General features: G+C 36.1%; 1 long non-coding RNA gene across 1 annotated transcript in view; it reads right to left on the bottom strand.

The window, feature by feature from the left end:
- Nucleotides 1-13,804, bottom strand: part of LOC126912295 (uncharacterized) — a 32,480-nt gene extending 18,676 nt beyond the window's left edge. Inside the window, exon 1 of the long non-coding RNA XR_007706925.1 lies at nt 13,704-13,804. This is a non-coding gene — a long non-coding RNA (uncharacterized LOC126912295). The remainder of the gene's footprint in view (nt 1-13,703) is intronic.
- Nucleotides 13,805-17,514: the final 3,710 nt, after the last annotated feature.

Genomic DNA, 17,514 nt, shown 5'->3' with positions numbered 1-17,514 from the left:
AAGGATTTTGATAAAATCCAATAATAAAATGCACACTTCTTAACGCGCGTGAAACCGCGGCCAAAAGCTAGTTTTAAATAAGTTTTATTGATATAATTTTTCGTTCGTGTCTATTTCATAACCTATATTTTTTGTAATTGGTTAAAAAACACTAAAATAGAAGATAGACAGACCGATTAACCAATTATATTATTATATAGATAACCAATCAGTAATGTCATGTAAAGCATGAAATGCGTTTAACCCAGATTTTCATAATATGTCATAGGACAACACATAACCAGTTTATCTTGATCCCGCCTTGTAGGAGCTTTCCCCACATTCGACGGTCAATTTATACTGGTTTATTATAGCTATACGAATTCCATTTTATCTTGATCCCCCTTAGTAGGACCTTTCCCCACAGTTGACGGTCAATTTATATTGGTAACTTTTTACTAAGCTAGGTACTATAATAATGTCATTGATGATATCGAAAGATCATTAAAAAAGTGGGACAAACTTATTTTTTTATATATATTATTTGCCGTGTGTTACACTAGAATACACCACTCCAACTCTTCCCGTTAGTTTCGTATACCCGACCAAGGTTTGATTTGGCTGCACGGTTGGCGCGGTGGCTGGGTAACCGGCTGTTGCACAATGTGTAGCGGGTTCGATTCCCGCACGGAGCAAGTCTTTGTGTGATCCACGAATTGTTGTTCCGGGTCTGGGTGTCATGTGTATGTGAACTTGTATGTTTGTAAACGCACCCACGACGCAGGAGAAAATCCTAGCGTGGGGCAACGTTTTTTTAAAAAGAAAGAAAATAAAGAAATAAATCCTGCTTCTCCACCAAAGATGTGCTATGCTACGTTGCTGTATATGCGTTTGGCTTCCACCAATCATATTCATTCGTACACATAGTTTAGCACTGGTGGAAACGGATTCTATTAAGCTATGTTTTTTTTTTTCGAAAAGATGCGTGCTATAGATGGTTTCCCTACTATCAATACATCGCATACTCGAGCTGCGCATCTTCCTCGCACAGATACATAGCTTAGTATCAGTAAAAACGGTCACATAGTTTCACAGCTTAGCTATTACATCGCGGCATAGATACCGTAGCACATAGCGAAAAGCACCCTATGTCCTGACACAAAAGCGAATGCATTTACCATCGTTCTATGAACGGGAAAGGCAATTATTTTATGAATAATTCAGGTTTCAGCGGTTGAGTGACCCGTATATCGTGGACACTTACAATTGAATTAAATATAACCAGGCCTGGAGTTCCCATGGGGTGAATTTATGAGTTCATACCGGGTTTAACAAAGCATAGTTTGCCTTCGGTCAGCAGTGGCCACTTATAGGCTGTTGATGATAATAATACTTTCATTTTCAAACAAATATTAGACCAGTAAAAATATATCGTATGGAGAAACCTCTTAGGACTTAATTTAAACCACATATTAATTGTTATCTTCTTGGCAGACATACGAAAAATGAGCGAAATAATCTAAGAGCTAATTTGAACACTGTTTACAAATACGAGACTGCCGGGCAAGGTGTCTCAGGTCCGATTCCAGAGTTGGGCAAAGTATTGCTGGGATTTTTCGAATTTTCGAAAATTCCTCAGTAGTAGCACGGAGTCTGGAATTGTGCCCTATATGGCAATAGGCTCACTTCCTATTACATGGGACTTATAACACAAATGGTGAAAAGTGTGTGTACATTGTATAGCGGCATTACGTGCCGTAATGTGCACCTCTGCCTACGTCTCGAGGATAAAAAGCGTGACAAACCCAAAATTATTTAGAGGAATATAGGACCGGATCGGAGCCTTAAAGCCGTCACAAGTTAAAAAAGAACTTTTACTACTTCAAATAAAATCAAATAATATGTACACTTACCCCTTACTGAAAATATGTTTTAAAAACTCCACTTTTAACAATATTTCACCAACTTTTAACACAAGTTGTATACAAGGTACCTATTACATGTTTCACGTAAATATCGTGTCCAATTTTGATGAGACGCGACGTGCGTTCGCCGTGGCGCGCTGAAAGTGACTGAAAGCTTCGTCGCTGAAAACTGGCGGCAAAAACAGGGGTGTATTTAGATTGTTACTTGTTGTATGATATTGTGAAGAGTAACCAAGTATTGTATTGTGAACCTGATTGAAAAAGAGTAACCTATGGAGTTTCTTGCTCATTCTTCTCCATAGGAATCTACACTTTGAAACGAGCAAATAGAGCAACTAGAGGACTGACCGACAGACAGACGTTATTAATATTATTATATTTGCTTTGACGTTCAAAAGTGACTTCCTGGTCTATTTGAAATAAATAATTTTGCTTTGACTTTGACTTAAAGTAGCATACTTACAAACTTTGTTCCAACATGTTTTTTTAAACGTTGCCCCACACTAGGATTTTCTCCCGTGTCGTGGGTGCGTTTACAAACATACAAGTTCACATGCACATCACACCCAGACCCGAAACATGTGGAAGAGCCATGCTTCGGCTCGAAGGGCCGGCTCGACCGGAGTGATACCATGGCTTCACAGGTAACTGACGTGAAACAACGGTTGCGTTGTGTTCCGTTGTGCAAGTGAGGTCTTCAATCTTCCCAATCCCCGATTCCCCAACAACCCTTAAATTCCTAACGCCTCTGGTGTTTCGGGTGTCCATGTGCGGCGGCGATTGCTTACCATCAGAACCAGACTCAAGGAACACATACGCAGTGTGAAGAACATGGACACTCATACATCGGCAGTAGCCGATCCTGCTTGTAGCGCGGGCACGACTCACTTCCTTCGTTTCGACAATGTCTCCGTACTAGCGAGGGAGAAATACTTCGTACCCCGAAGGTACGTGAGGCCATCGAAATAAGTCGTCGTCCCAACTTCAACAGAGACGGTGGCTGGGCATTACCTCCTGCCTGGAAGCCAAGTCTGCAATCTGCGTCAGCCTACAATGTTGCGGGTCTGGAGTGTGACACAGTGAGCGCGGTATGTAACACCGTTTTTGCGTCGACCCGAGAATCGAACCCAACACCTGCGCAGCCGCCGGCGAACGAGTCTAACGAGCCAACATCGTCGCGCGCGCCGGATAGTACGCGCGATTCCAGGCAGAGGGCGCGATGGGCGCGTAGCTCGAATCGCTCAAATAATAATCGCTCGCGTAATGCTGCTCATGAATATGAGCCTCTAGCATGGCTTGAAACTAGTCGAGTTCCTCGTCAAAACATTACGTGAGTAAGCCGATAACATAATAATTAATTTAGTATGTCTCACGAAAGTTACAATAAAATCATAAAAAAATCTGTTCAAACTTTGAGCAGAGTTTGTTACTTGCCATTTATTTATAAAACAATAGCAAGAAAAAGCGCCTATATCGCTGATTTAGAGTTCACTTCCCAGATTGTATATTTTCGATCCTTGATATTCTTATTGCACTACGGAATGTAAATTAACTCTCCGACAATCAAAGCAATAAGCTAGTATCCTACTAGTCAAAATCAAAACGTTTTTCAAAACATCAAAAACGATATTTTGTATGAAATACTGCGTTATGCAGATTTTTACGTCAAATAGCAGACAGTTTTCTAAAAAAGCTAGAACAATTTGAAATTAACTAGATCATGAAATCTAAAGTGTGATTATTTATTTAATATTTTATTGTATCGAGAAGTATTTTTGACTGAGGAAACTACCCCACTGGATAAGGTGGTTATATTATACATCATTTTTTACATGGTCGTCAACGGACCCGTGATACCTCTGGTTCTCTCGGACCCAGTGTTGCAGGTACCTACTCTTAAGCTATGGTGTCTGCATACCATACAGAACTATCGTAAGTTTTGCTTTATAGTTACCGATAGTAGATATATAGCCAATATAAGAACATGACGGCATACATAGTTATTTACTGGGAGATCCAGGCTTCCGACGCTCAACCAGAATGATACTCGTAATGTGGGTGAGGTAACCAGAAGCCCAATTACCCCCTTCCGAATCTAATCAATCCCTGATTCCCCAAGAACAGAATCCTCTGGTGTTTCTGGCGTCCATGGGCGGCGGTGATTGCTTACCATCAGGTGATCCGTCTGCTCGTTTACAGGCTAAAATATAGGTCCCACTGAACAAACTTTCACTGCAATACATTATACAAAAGGGGATATCATAAAAAATAAATAAAACACAAAATTCGCTATTCAAAATGACTTTAATTGCAGTAGTGTGGTACCACGCTGCGTTCAGCTCATTAAACCGTACAGCATCATCGTGTAAGCGACCTTACATCCAATCCTAGTCGAGACACACAATCTTAGCCCCCCAACAAATCCTAGCAAGCAAAATACAACACACGAAAAATTACCAAATTGGTAGTTTATTTTAAAAATTGGCAACACAAGCGATTTGCCGTCAAAACTTTTATTCTACATTAGGTTGGTAGCACTGTTTTCGTTTTTTTTTTCTTTAAATAATGCACGTTGGTAAATTCGGGTATTTTTTTTATACGTATTGCTTTTTTCTTCTATACTTATTTTTAAGGGGTTTTAAACTATTTTTAATACTTTTATTCGGATATTTGGACTCTGTTTTTAACATAAGTATATTCTGTCTTTACTACAATAGGGTAGATGACTAATTTTTATTTCAATGTCCGTCTTGTAGATTATTTTAAAACATTACGCAGGTTTTTTTTTAAATAACGTATTTTTTATTTTGTCACGGAAACAAATAATTTCGAAGATATATTGATTTGAAATATCACGTGACGTCACTTCTAGGTACGTTTTATACGTAGAAATGACGTATTTGCTTCCTCTCTTAAACTTTGATCCGTTTTATGTAAGTATTGTTATCTTATACGACAAAATAAAAAAATACGTGTCTAATATTTTTTCATTACCTAACTGACGGACTAAATAGATTGTTAATTTTCATACCCCGTCATCATCCCTATTGTAGTATAGATGTACATAGTAGATCACACATATTGTAATACAATCTTTATTCCATTGCAATAAGACTTATTTTCACAATTTTAATGTGTGATTAATACCTATGTTATTTTTGCTTATAATTTACGCTAGAAACTTGAAATCTTTGTTCCTTTTTGATAGTTATGTTAGGCTTCCTTTAAGGTAAGCGTCCACAGGCCCGCATCGTACGCATCGCACGCAACGGATTTTAGTTTGTCTTGTATAGAAACTCATACAACTGCGTCCACTGATCCGCATCGTACGGACCGCATCATCGGCAATGCCTACATGCGATGCGTACTGATGACGTCATACAAAATGCGTACGATGCGGGCCTGTGGACGTTTACCTTTAAACTGTAAGCGTAAATTATAAACAGTACTATGACATTTCTCAAAGGTTTAGTGCGAGGGAGACAAAGCTTTTAGTTATCGCCATCTCTTTCACCTTAGGTGTAGTCCAATACCACGTTTTAACAAGTAAAAATAAAACATTATTTTTCGACAGATTATAATAAATTACATAAGTATATATAATATATTATAAATTCATTATGTTTTGGTGTTCGACGCAGTAGCGTAGAGGTAGTTTGGTAACGCATAATGCATTCTATTGTCTAAAATTTTCTAATAATAATTATTACAAAATTCTTTGCCAAACATTTTTAGAGCTAAATGCGGTTTTAAAAGATATATAAGACTAGTTGCCTGACACTTTAATTACGGTTGTTGAAAGATATTATTTTATTGTTTTTATCATCAAGGGTAATTTAATTATATTCTTAAAAGGGGACGGTCCGGTACCCTTAGTACGAGTTTGCTTTACGTTGAACGAAAATGAAACAACAACAACCAATCAGAGTGCCGAAGGCGCTTTCGTTTCGATCTCTTTAAACGGAAAATAAAGTCATACTAAGAAATTGTTTACTCACGCCGGCCAATCAGAGCGCCGAACGCGCTCTCGATTTGTTTACTTTAAACGTAAAGCAAACTCGTATTAATGGTATTGATCAAAATCGATCTCAATTTGAGTACCTGACGAGCAGAACAGGTGTAACTATTGTAGCTGATCTAGTATAGTCTAAGAGGACTTTTTCATGATGCTATAATATGAATGAGGTTAAAGCTAAAAAAAATTATTTCAAGTCGTATTTCATCTTTAACTTCGACAAAACTGACCATCGATTTCATTAACGGCGCATTCAAAAACTACGGATCGTTAAATTTGCTTACGAGCCGTAGAATTTTGACACATTTTGTATGGAGCTTATGTCAAAATTCTACGGCTCGTAAGCAAATTTAACGATCCGTAGTTTCATTGGAATGCGCCGTAAGACGATACAAGAAGTGCTGTTAGTTTAGATTTTAACTTTAAACTTTTCACAAACCGTAATGTTGGTGTCAGGTGGAGGCTCGCACGTAACAACACTAATGGAACAACACACAGCTTCACAAACACATTGAGCTATCGAACACAGTGCCCGCCGCAGAGAATTCAGGGAATTGTTTATTAGAACGTTTGTCGAAAATTGTTCTGAAGACAGTATTCTTTACGACATGAATGTAACCACTGGAAGAAGACTGGTTCTTAAGAGAATAAATAATTAGGATTTTGCAGTATTAGGTACTTAAGCAAGACAATAAATATTGATTCTAATATTAATTACAGGCCTGGTATCGTTTTCGATTCCGGCACGGGGCAACTTTTTGTGTGATTCACAAATTGTTTCAGGTCTGAATGTCATGCGTACGACGGTGAGAAAAAGTTAACAGTGTCATTATCCTCAACCAAATGTTGGTTTCAATAAACCTGTGACACTGCTCTCAACCAATCCAATAAAAATAAGGATGATAATAAGCTACTATGAATGAATGATTTGTTAAATAAACGTTAAAGTTTTTTGAAGAAATACCCTTGTGAACTTGTATGTTTGTAAACGAACCCACGACACGGGAGAAAATACTAGTGTGGGTAAAGTTTATAAAAAATAGTCAGTGTGAAAACAACAGTCAGTATGTGTATACTAGGTACAGAGAAAATAGCTCTACTGAATCCTTCATATTTTTGTAATCATTAATCGTTACTGTCTCTGTACTGAATATTCATTTCCCCATCAAGTTTCGCAATAAAAAGAACCAGTTTCCTTTACAGTGGCTACATTCACATCTAAAGAACTGAGAATTGGAATTTTATTCTAATACTTCAAGAGAGGAAGAGAAATCATTATTTTAATTAAAGGTCTGTTTCTAAACGTCTGATTAAGTTACCGTTAGCTTTAACTAAAAACATATTTTTATACATTTAGCTTTTTATGGGGGCAAATGAGCAGATGGATCACCTGATGGTAAGCAATCGGCATCGCACATGGGTAATCACAACACTAGAGGAGTTACAAGTGCGTTGCCGATTGTACCCTTAGTATAAGTTTGTTTTAGGTTTAAAGTAATCAAAACGAAAGCGCGTTCGGTGCTCTGATTGGCCGGCTCGAATAAACCAACCAATTAGGTTTAGAACGAGTTTGTTTTACGTCTAACGAGATGAAAATGAGCGAGCGAGAACGCTTTCTGATTAGTCGGCGCAAATGAACAAACCAATCAGAGCGTCGAACGCCCTCTTGTTTCGATTATTTTGGGAGCGCATTTTGCGCTGTTTGGCCGGCTCGAAAAAAGCAACCAATCAGAGCGCCAAACACGCTGTCTTTTCGATTACTTTAAACGTAATGCAAACTCATACTAAGGGTTAAAGATTTGAAAATTGGGGATAAGTTAGATAATTAAGCATCCGTCAAATTATCCATCAGTTAAAACTATCAGAAACTTAATCAGACGTCCCGAAAGGCCCTATTCATTACAATTAATACGTTTATTTTATAATTAATTTGTCAGTTTTGAATATATTTTCTTTTTCCATCTTCTATTTTTAATAAAAATATATAAAATGTCACTTTTTATTATTTTATTTATACTTTTTGTTTTTTGTAGGTATATCTGTTTGTCTGAAGTATTTGTGTCTTCGCAAATATTTTATATTTCTTGCGTATTATTATGTATAATGCTATGTTAAACTATGTATTTACTCTATGTAAAAGTATTTTAAGGCATGTTTTGAATTGTTTTCTCACTTTCTATTATTTCTTCCACACTTTTAATATTTCGGTTGAAACTCTTGTAACTGATAATAAGGACTGCACGATTGGCGCGGGGGCTGGACAGCCATCTGCCACTCTGGCCGCGCTCAATGGTCTCTTGGATTCTAATCCAACAAATGATCTGTTCGTGGATGGATGGAAGGAGATTTTGTCGGAATGCCTGAAGTACTTCGAGGGGAACTTAGGAATTCTGTTAACTCCTGATTAATTATGTTTAAGTTGTGTATAATGACAGTTACTTTAATTGGTTGTCTACCGTTGTAACTTTTAAATTAAATAAATAAATATTTAAGTGCGAATGACCACTACATTTAATAAATATTTGCGAAGACAAAAACACCAATGTAACCAGTGAATATATCGCGCGGGGCACGCTCTATCCTGCGCACACTACCGAAACCATTCACGATTCGTTTAATATTAAATTTATATTTAATTTGTATAGAAAAGTTATTGCATACGACGCCCAAAGGCGTTTCAACGCGTGCCTACATACTCACACTAACATATAAAGAGAATTTCAACCTTTATCTTAATAAAATAAGGTTGGAAATCAGTTTTTTAAGCTTCTTTATATACTAGTAGTAGCATATAAAGAGAATTTGAACCTTTATCTTAATAAGATAAGGTTGGAAATCAGTTTTTAAAGCTTCTTTATATACTAGTAGTAGCATATAAAGAGAATTTCAACCTTTATCTTAATAAGATAAGGTTGGAAATCAGTTTTTAAAGCTTCTTTATATGCTAGTGTCAATATAAACGTTACATATAGTATATTGATTCATTGACAGCGTGGTTTACTGAACGTTAGTTTTTTAATTTAATATTAAAATTATGAAACAAACAACATATTTTTATTATGTTAACAATTAAAAATATATTCTAACAACTAAGTGATATTGCAGCTGGGTTTTATTAGATTTGCGGTCATTTTTAGTAACTAATCTTTATGAAAGAAACGTTCAGAGAAATGATAGAGCTCGACTTGGCGGTAGCACTGCCGTGCCCCCAGATTTGATTTGATTTTCAGCCGGCCTCATCTATTTATTTCAAAGATTGACGTGTAAAAGTGTTATCTTAGAACCAACGCCATGATCGTCCCACTGCAGGGCAAAGGCCTCCCTACCTTCCTTCCACTCCTCTCTGTTTAAAGCTTTTTGCGGCCAATCCTTGTCATAGATGTCGAGTTCGTCCCGCCATCTCCTTCTGAGCCTGCCGCGACGTCTGTGGACGTTGAGCGGGCTCCACTCAGTAGTGAGTTTTGCTCACCACTCGTCCGACATGCAGATGAACTGATAGAAGTACGCATATTTAGTCTCATGGAATAAGGAGTGAGCCTCACCTAGCTTTTTCAATGTCTAGTAAACTCAATAGGGTAGATGACTAATTTTTATTTCAATGTCCGTCTTGTAGATTATTTTAAAACATTAGACGCGTATTTTTTTTTTCTTACGGAAACAAATACTTTCGAAGATATATTGATTTGAAATATCGCGTGACGTCACTTCTAGGTACATTTTATACGTGGAAATGACGTATTCACTGACGGACAGACTGACATACTATTGTTTATTTCTTTCTTTGTTGACGTACCTAAGTATATGGTTTAATTGGAATAAATGATTTGACTTTGACATAGATTAGCTACTAAAAACGGCCGCTCGCAAGGAAATTCAGCGAAATACTCGAAGGTATATAACTCTAATACTAAATCGACACACATTATTAAGATAATATGAACACAAGGAACGTTTGAGTAAACCACAGACTCCTACACAATCACTTTACAATAATCATGCAAAAATACTTTTATATAATATCCTATGTATGTCTATATATGGTACATACATCCGCTATGTACACGCTCTACAACTACCTAATAATGGACTGGTGTTTACAAAAAGCGGTGGCAAAAGTGACGTTGTCAAAAATTTTCAAATTCAAACGTCATTTTTTTTGGTAGAATTTTCAACGTACACAGCTGGTAACACTAAGTTTAAGTTTTGGCAAGGTTTTTTTTTTAAATACAACGTGAATAATTGAAAGTATTTTACATTTTATACACATTTTTTTACAATTATTACAAAAAGCGTTTTTTTTTTGTAAATGAAATGATTGTATATATATTATGTATAGTATAGGTCTATAGATACATTTTCTTTTTTGTAATAATAATATCTAATCTTTATACTTTGTTAGGACGTCGAAATTGACATTTACGTATTAACAATTTTATTACAAAAGGGTTGGAGTCCGGTTTTAAAATAATGACGTTTGACGGGGATAAAGCCATTTTTATCTGCTCAGCTGTGAGTAAAAAACTGAATTAAAAATGATGCGAAATGATTCGTCGATAGGCACATCAAGTTACTCTTTACCTTTCAATAGATTGTGAATTTTATTTATTTAGTTGTAGAAGCGAAAATCTAATGAAGAAATCTATATAACTATAAGGTCGGGTTATTGCAAGGAATCATTAACTGCAAAAAAACACTCAATACGACTTATTTTGTCACATTCTACATTCATAAGCAACCTATTCACTCGGGCTTTGAAGACACCCAGGTTATACCCATCAGGAAACACAGACTCCGGCAAGGAGTTCCACTCCCTAGCAGTTCGCACAAGGAAGCTTGAAGCGAAGCGCTTCGTGCGAGTGGGTGGGATATCTACCATGAAAGGGTGACGCCTTGCCGATTGTCTTGTGGTTCGGTGATGGAAAGGACGAGGGGGAATCAAGTTGTGCAAATCCCCCGCACATTCACTAACTGTTCTAGTTCACTAACTGCGCAGATAAATCGGCTTTTAGGACAGCAAATAAGAATCTATGTATATTAATATGTATAATACTTTGTTTATATAATACATCTATAGGTAACAATCATTATACCTAGCTAAATCTAGAAAATATAACTTAGTTGGACCACACTCGTTTAGTGGAACAGCGGCTTAACAAGCGAAAAGGCGTCCAAACGTCATTAGATTTTGTCGAACTTTTTTATCATATATTTCGTTTTTTTATATATAAAACATTCTTATACACAGCTTAATTTGTGAGAGAACCGTCAATTCTAGGCACCGACTAATTATTATTACAATTTCGACATGTTTTTTTACAATAATTTTATAATTTTAAGTGAGCAATACATCTAAATCCCATTTCATAAAATTTTTCTTTCGCGCCAATTTATCTGTCAACGTCAAGTCAACTGTCACTGTCAAAATGTTTTTTTTTTATAGTTTGAACTCTTGGTTTTTTAGACCAAAGTTAAGGTATTTTTTGGAAGATTTTTACCTAAATTTTATTAAAATGGGAGTTAGATAGGGATTGGTAGCAGTACAAATATTCCTAGCCGAAGGAAGGACAGTGATATGTAGCTATTACACACGTGCTTCTAAGACTCTCACGATAATTCAAAAATATAATTTTATAATACTTTTTATATTACCAACAGATTCGTAAAAAAGCGCTTACCATCACATTTATATCAATTTCTTATTCAACACACTTATTATTGAAAGATTGCGAAAATATATTAAAAAACGCGTAATTTTAGACATTTTGAACTAAAATTTGAGCGATTTATAGAGTATTCAGCGTAATACGACATTTTATGAATCAAGGGATAAGAACGAACGCTTTTAAAAATATTTTCTGTCATATTTCTTCATACATTATTAACATTGAATAATTTGAATCAAATTATCATCGAGACGGTCAAATGACGGATCAGGGATTGACGTATACAGGTTTTTTTTTTAATTAAATTTTAGAAAACAACCCTATTTGATATTGAAGCATAAAATCAACAAAATAAATATAACCAATATTTTCTTTTTCAAAGAAACATAACCAGTAAAAGAAAGGAAAATCAAAAAAATAAAAAACCAAAAAATTAAATTAGCAGTGCATTTAATAAAAATAAAACGACTGAGCACATTGAGGCGGACTGCGAAGCCGCTGAGACGCTGGCAACACAATGACATTAACAAACTGGGGTTGCCATAAGAAAAAAATAACCTACTAAATCGGTAGAATATTATTATACACTTGTTCTTTTAATTCTTTTATCAATATCTGTGTTGCCGCGTCTGCAACGACATCTGTATTTACATTTCTATGTTTGTAGTACAATGCTTTGGTAAAACGGCCGGCGGACGCGTACGCCCATCACCAGGGAACGAGACAATTTTGCAAAAACAGCAACACCTGTCAATTATGACAACTGACAGCTGTCACTTTGTGAAACAGAGTATAAAGTAAAAACAGTATGTGGTATCGTCTATTGCTCGCTGTCACTTTTGACAGCTGTCAAACGCATGCAAGCTATGAAAAGGGGGGTCGAGTGGTGAGAGAACGTTACATTAAATAAATCGAAAGATTACATAAACAGCGGTTTTAAGACAATAATTATAATAAGTAGTAAAAAGTAAAAATGTACGAGTAATTGTAGTTATAATAAAACAATTAAGTCATTAAATACAAAAAAAAAATAAAGAAAAAAAGTAATATATATTGAGCAACGAAAAATTTTTAGAATCGACAGCGCTGTGTGAATGAGAGAAAGAGACAACGCTTGTATAGCTATCTCTTTCTGTGCAAAAAACAATGAACAACGTTTAGTTATAATACTGTCGATCCGTTAGAAAAAAACACCAAACATAACCACTAAAAAACCAGGCGGGTGAACAAAACGCGACACGATTATGGAAGAAGCTCAACACACGCGCGACAGTGGCGCAACTGTTGCCCGACTAATCGCCGACAAGTTGCGCGACTATCGCGCAATGCAGCCTTAACGTATAGAAAAAAATGCACGTTAAAAATTAATACTAACGAAATTAATAATAACTAAATAACTATTTAACTAATTTAACGTTAACGAGACGAGGGCAGCAACTTTTAACTTTTTAACCTAAGGTACTGAAAGACAAGGTTAAATTTAACCAAACCACTAAACCTTTCAATAACCAAAGGATTTCATTACATACACAAATTAATAATCATAAAAAAAAACAATTAAAAAAATGAGGGTAGTCTGAAAAAAATTGGTCACATACTAATATTCTACTACCCACTTATTAATTTTACATTAAAAAAAACCGATAACATTTTTGGTAGATATACATAAGTAGGTTATGTTTTTTTAATAAAATATTCCTTAATCTGCCTCCGGCCTCGCGTTTTACATAAATAAGTATATAATGTACAATTAGGGGGTAGACAGAGATGCACATATAGGGTGACTGGTAAATTAGTGAACGATATTTAAACACGTGATTGTACTCATGATTACAAACAACTTTCCCGAAGAAACTTTTTTTGTATACTCATTCGTTTTATTTTTATCGCAATAACAAAACAACAAAATTTCGCGCGTGCGTGCTTTCGCATCATCAGCTGTTAGCAGCGAGGCGCCCGCGCCCGCGGTATCGGAAGACTAGTAACTAGGTAGGTATTTTGACTTTTTACTTTGCTATTGTAATAAAATTAAAACTAATGAGTATACAAAACAAGTTTCTTCGGGAAAATTGTTTGTAATCATGAGTACAATCACGTGTTTAAATATCGTTCACTAATTACCAGTCACCCTATATACAATGCACACCCACTTTTCCCCATTTATGTTATGAGTCCCATGTAACTCAATTGCCAAAAACTGATAGTTCTGTACATATTAAAAACATTATACATTATATGCTTACTATGTAAAATATATATGTAATCGTTCATAAAATTACTTTATCGCCTTTTAAAATCAATCAAAACTAGTATAAAGAGAAAATAATTGATTGTTTGTATGTATTGATGATTAGATTTCGAAACTACTAGACTGATTCAGAGCCGTCTTATCGCTCTTCTCCGACATTTTTATTTGATTTTGTCCGGACTTTAAAAGAGACTATGACCTCTGAGTTTGTTTCGGCATTTCTTCTCAAAATAGTCGGATAGGAAATGCCGGCCTCATCTAGCTATTTCAAAGATTGACGTGTAAAGTGTTATTTTGTAACCTACTTGCAGAAATAAATATCATTTATACAAATTTAGACTCTAAACCTTCAACGATAAAGTAACTTTACGCTCAATTACAGTACAACATAACAGAAGTAAAAAAAAACTAAAATATAGCTTAGAAAACTGCTATGGAAGAGGTTTCATACAATGGCACGCATAGGCGGATGGATAGAATGAGGATTTTACTATATTTCCTTTAAAAAGGTATAAGCAGACTGTCTGGTTGATTTTTTTATGGTATAAGCCGGTAAACGAGCAGACGGATCACTGATGGTAAACAATCGCCGCCGCCCATGGACACTTGAAACACCAGAGGCGTTACAAGTGCGTTGCCGGCCTTTTGGGGTTAGGAATTTAAGGTTTGTTGGGGAATCGGGGTTAGAAGATTGGGAAGGAAGGTAATTGGGCCTCCGGTAACCTCACTCACACAACGCAAGCGTTGTTTCACGTCGGTTTTCTGTGAAACTGAATCTGCGATTCGAAAGCAGGAGTAGGAACGGGGTGGTGTTTAGTCAGTAAAAGTCTGACACTCCCTCTCGCCTCACCCACGGCAGGAGAAGTCATTTAAAATTAAAATTTTTGTCCCTTAGTACGAGTTTGCTATACGTTTAAAATAATCGAAACGACAACGCGTTCGGCGCTCTGATTGGCCGGCTCAAATAAACCAACCAATCAGAGCAACGCGCTTTCATTTCGATAACTTCATACTAAGGGGTACAGTAGCAATTACTACACAAATAAGACAGTCTACATACTTTTAAAGGAAATCGTAAAACCACTCATATATCACAACCGCCACTCACAACAACATATTAAAGTAAAAAATTACTAAATAAACAAAATTATTATTCTTATTATTGCATTTCATTAATGAAGAGTAAAAAATTCACAGTTTCTTTTAACCTATCTATCTGTACGCTTAGTACGAGTTTGTTTTACGTTTAAAACAAAACAAGAGCGCTTTCGGCGCTGATTGGCTGTCGCGAATGGACCAACCAATCAAAGCATCGATTCAATCTCGTTTAAAGTAAAACAAACTCGTACTAAGCCCTCAGTATGAGATTACTTTACGTTTAAAACAAAATGAGAGCGCGTTCGGCGCTCTGATTGGTCGGCTCGAATAAACCAACCAATCAAGTTTCGATTACTTTAAACGTAAAACAAACTCATACTAAGGGTACTATGCATTTGTCTACTAGAAATACAGTGTTGCCATATTCTGTATAGAGCTTATGTCAACCATGTGTTGCCAGTAAGCAAAACTACAGATAGATAGGTTATTAAAACTGACTGTAAGTTTATTTTAAGTGCCATACTCTAGAGTCATTTAATGATTACTTAACCCAGTCCTTAGCAATTGTTTTCGATACATAATCGTTACTAAGGAATCAGATCAACAGCCTATAAGTGGCCACTGCTGACCAAAGGCCTTTTTTCACACGGAGAAGGTTTGAGCATTAATCACCACGCTTGCTCAATGCGGGTTGGCGATTTCAAACTTATAATTAGAAATTATAAGCCCAGGTTTCCTCACAATGTTTTCCTTCACCGTTTGTCAGTGGTGTCTAAATAATCTTAGAAAGTACATATAACTCGGAAAAAGTCACATTGGTACTTGCCGTTGGTAGGTTTTGAACACGCATGCATGAGAAGTGGGCGTCTTAGGGTGTTACCGCACCTATCGATCGATAGTCCATCGATGCCATCGATCGACATCGGTCGACATTAATCGATTGGTGTGGTAGCTTTAATTGATCGACGGATACCGGTCGACTTACCAATCGATCGACTGATGCCTCGATGGAATCTATCGATCGACATCGACCAATCCATTCCACCATCGATCGATGGTATCTATCGGCTATCGATCGATTGGTGTGGTAGAAACTATCGATCGACGTCGACTAATCCATTCTACCATCGATCGAGTTACTAAGGAATAGTTTAAGTAATCATTAAATGTCTTTAAGTGCGGTAGTAAGTGTTTTATCAACGATAACCTCATGCTAAATACTGGATACCCATGCTGTAAGATTATAATATGTTAATAGCCAAATGACTAAATTAGCCTTATATTATAAAGCTATGTATTTTATCTAGGGACCAAAGTGTAAGGCGTTGTTTCACGTCGGTTTCCTGTGAGGCCGTGGTAGGTTATGACAAGCTAAGAAAAGTAATGTATGGAATATTTATATAAGGTGTTCTAAAAGTATCTGCCACGGCTTTAATGGGAGGTAGTGTTGTGTTTGAAGATAACAATAGTAAATATAAATTATTGATTATGAGTTTTAATTTTCATGTAAAACAATCTACGTTTGTTATGAAAGAGCAATCTCTTTCACTGTCTCTGTATCATTTGTATTTGTGAACCACTTTATACAGAGTAGAGTCAATGTTTATTTAACTTCTTTATGTTCTCAAATTGAATTAACTGGTCCGGGGTACGAAATTTCTTTACTATTGTAATCTTCTAACAATACTATCTCCCATTAAAGCCGTGGCAGATACTTTTAAAATAACTTTATATAAATGAGTATGTAAAAAAAAACTTAGGATATTAATTACAAGGCTCATTCAGCTATTTGGCTAACCACATATGAACATGTGAAAGAAACTCATTGTCAAATATGTTGAAGTAAATATATTTAACTATTGATTGGTAATAGTTAGTAATGTATTTTTAAACCGTTTATTTAATGGAATGAATTAAAATTCATATCAGAAACGGTGTAAGAACAAGTTTATTTATATAAAACCATTGCCAATTTGTAAAATATCAACGTTAAGAATTTTAAATAGAAATTGTTTGACACGACACTACTTAGAGAACTGACAGTATATTAAGTTCATAGTTAAAAAAATATTTTGTATCCCCGAAGGGGTAGGCAGAGGTGCACATTACGGCACGTAATGCCGCTATACAATGTACACCCACTTTTCACTATTTGTGTTGTAAGTCCCATGTAATAGAGGGTGAGCCTATTGCCATATACTGGGCACAATTCTAGATTCCGAGCTATTACTGAGAAATTTTCGAAAAACCAATTATAATTCTGAAAAATCAGAAAGAAAGTTTCCAATATTATCATTCAGAAAAATAGGTTGGCTAACGAGCAGACGGATCACCTGATGGTAAGCAATCGGCGGTTGATTTTCACCAATCTATAAGTGACACCTAACGGTAAAGGTAAGGGGTTCGTTTAGGTACTTCCTCACGCTTTATTTAAGGGCAGGGAGGAGGGGAGAATCATCAAATGACTCCTTTTACAAGGCGAGAGGCAGTGTCAGACTCTTACTGACTAAACACCACCCCGTTCCTACTCCTGCTTTTCGAGCCGGAGCCCCGGTAACCCGCTAGGTAGTCCGCAGCTCCAGGCTC

This window comes from Spodoptera frugiperda, chromosome 24, assembly GCF_023101765.2.
Source record: "Spodoptera frugiperda isolate SF20-4 chromosome 24, AGI-APGP_CSIRO_Sfru_2.0, whole genome shotgun sequence".
In the NCBI taxonomy this organism is placed as follows: domain Eukaryota; kingdom Metazoa; phylum Arthropoda; class Insecta; order Lepidoptera; family Noctuidae; genus Spodoptera; species Spodoptera frugiperda.
The sequence above is the reverse complement of the archived record's forward strand: the minus strand, read 5'-3'. Positions and strand labels throughout refer to the sequence as shown.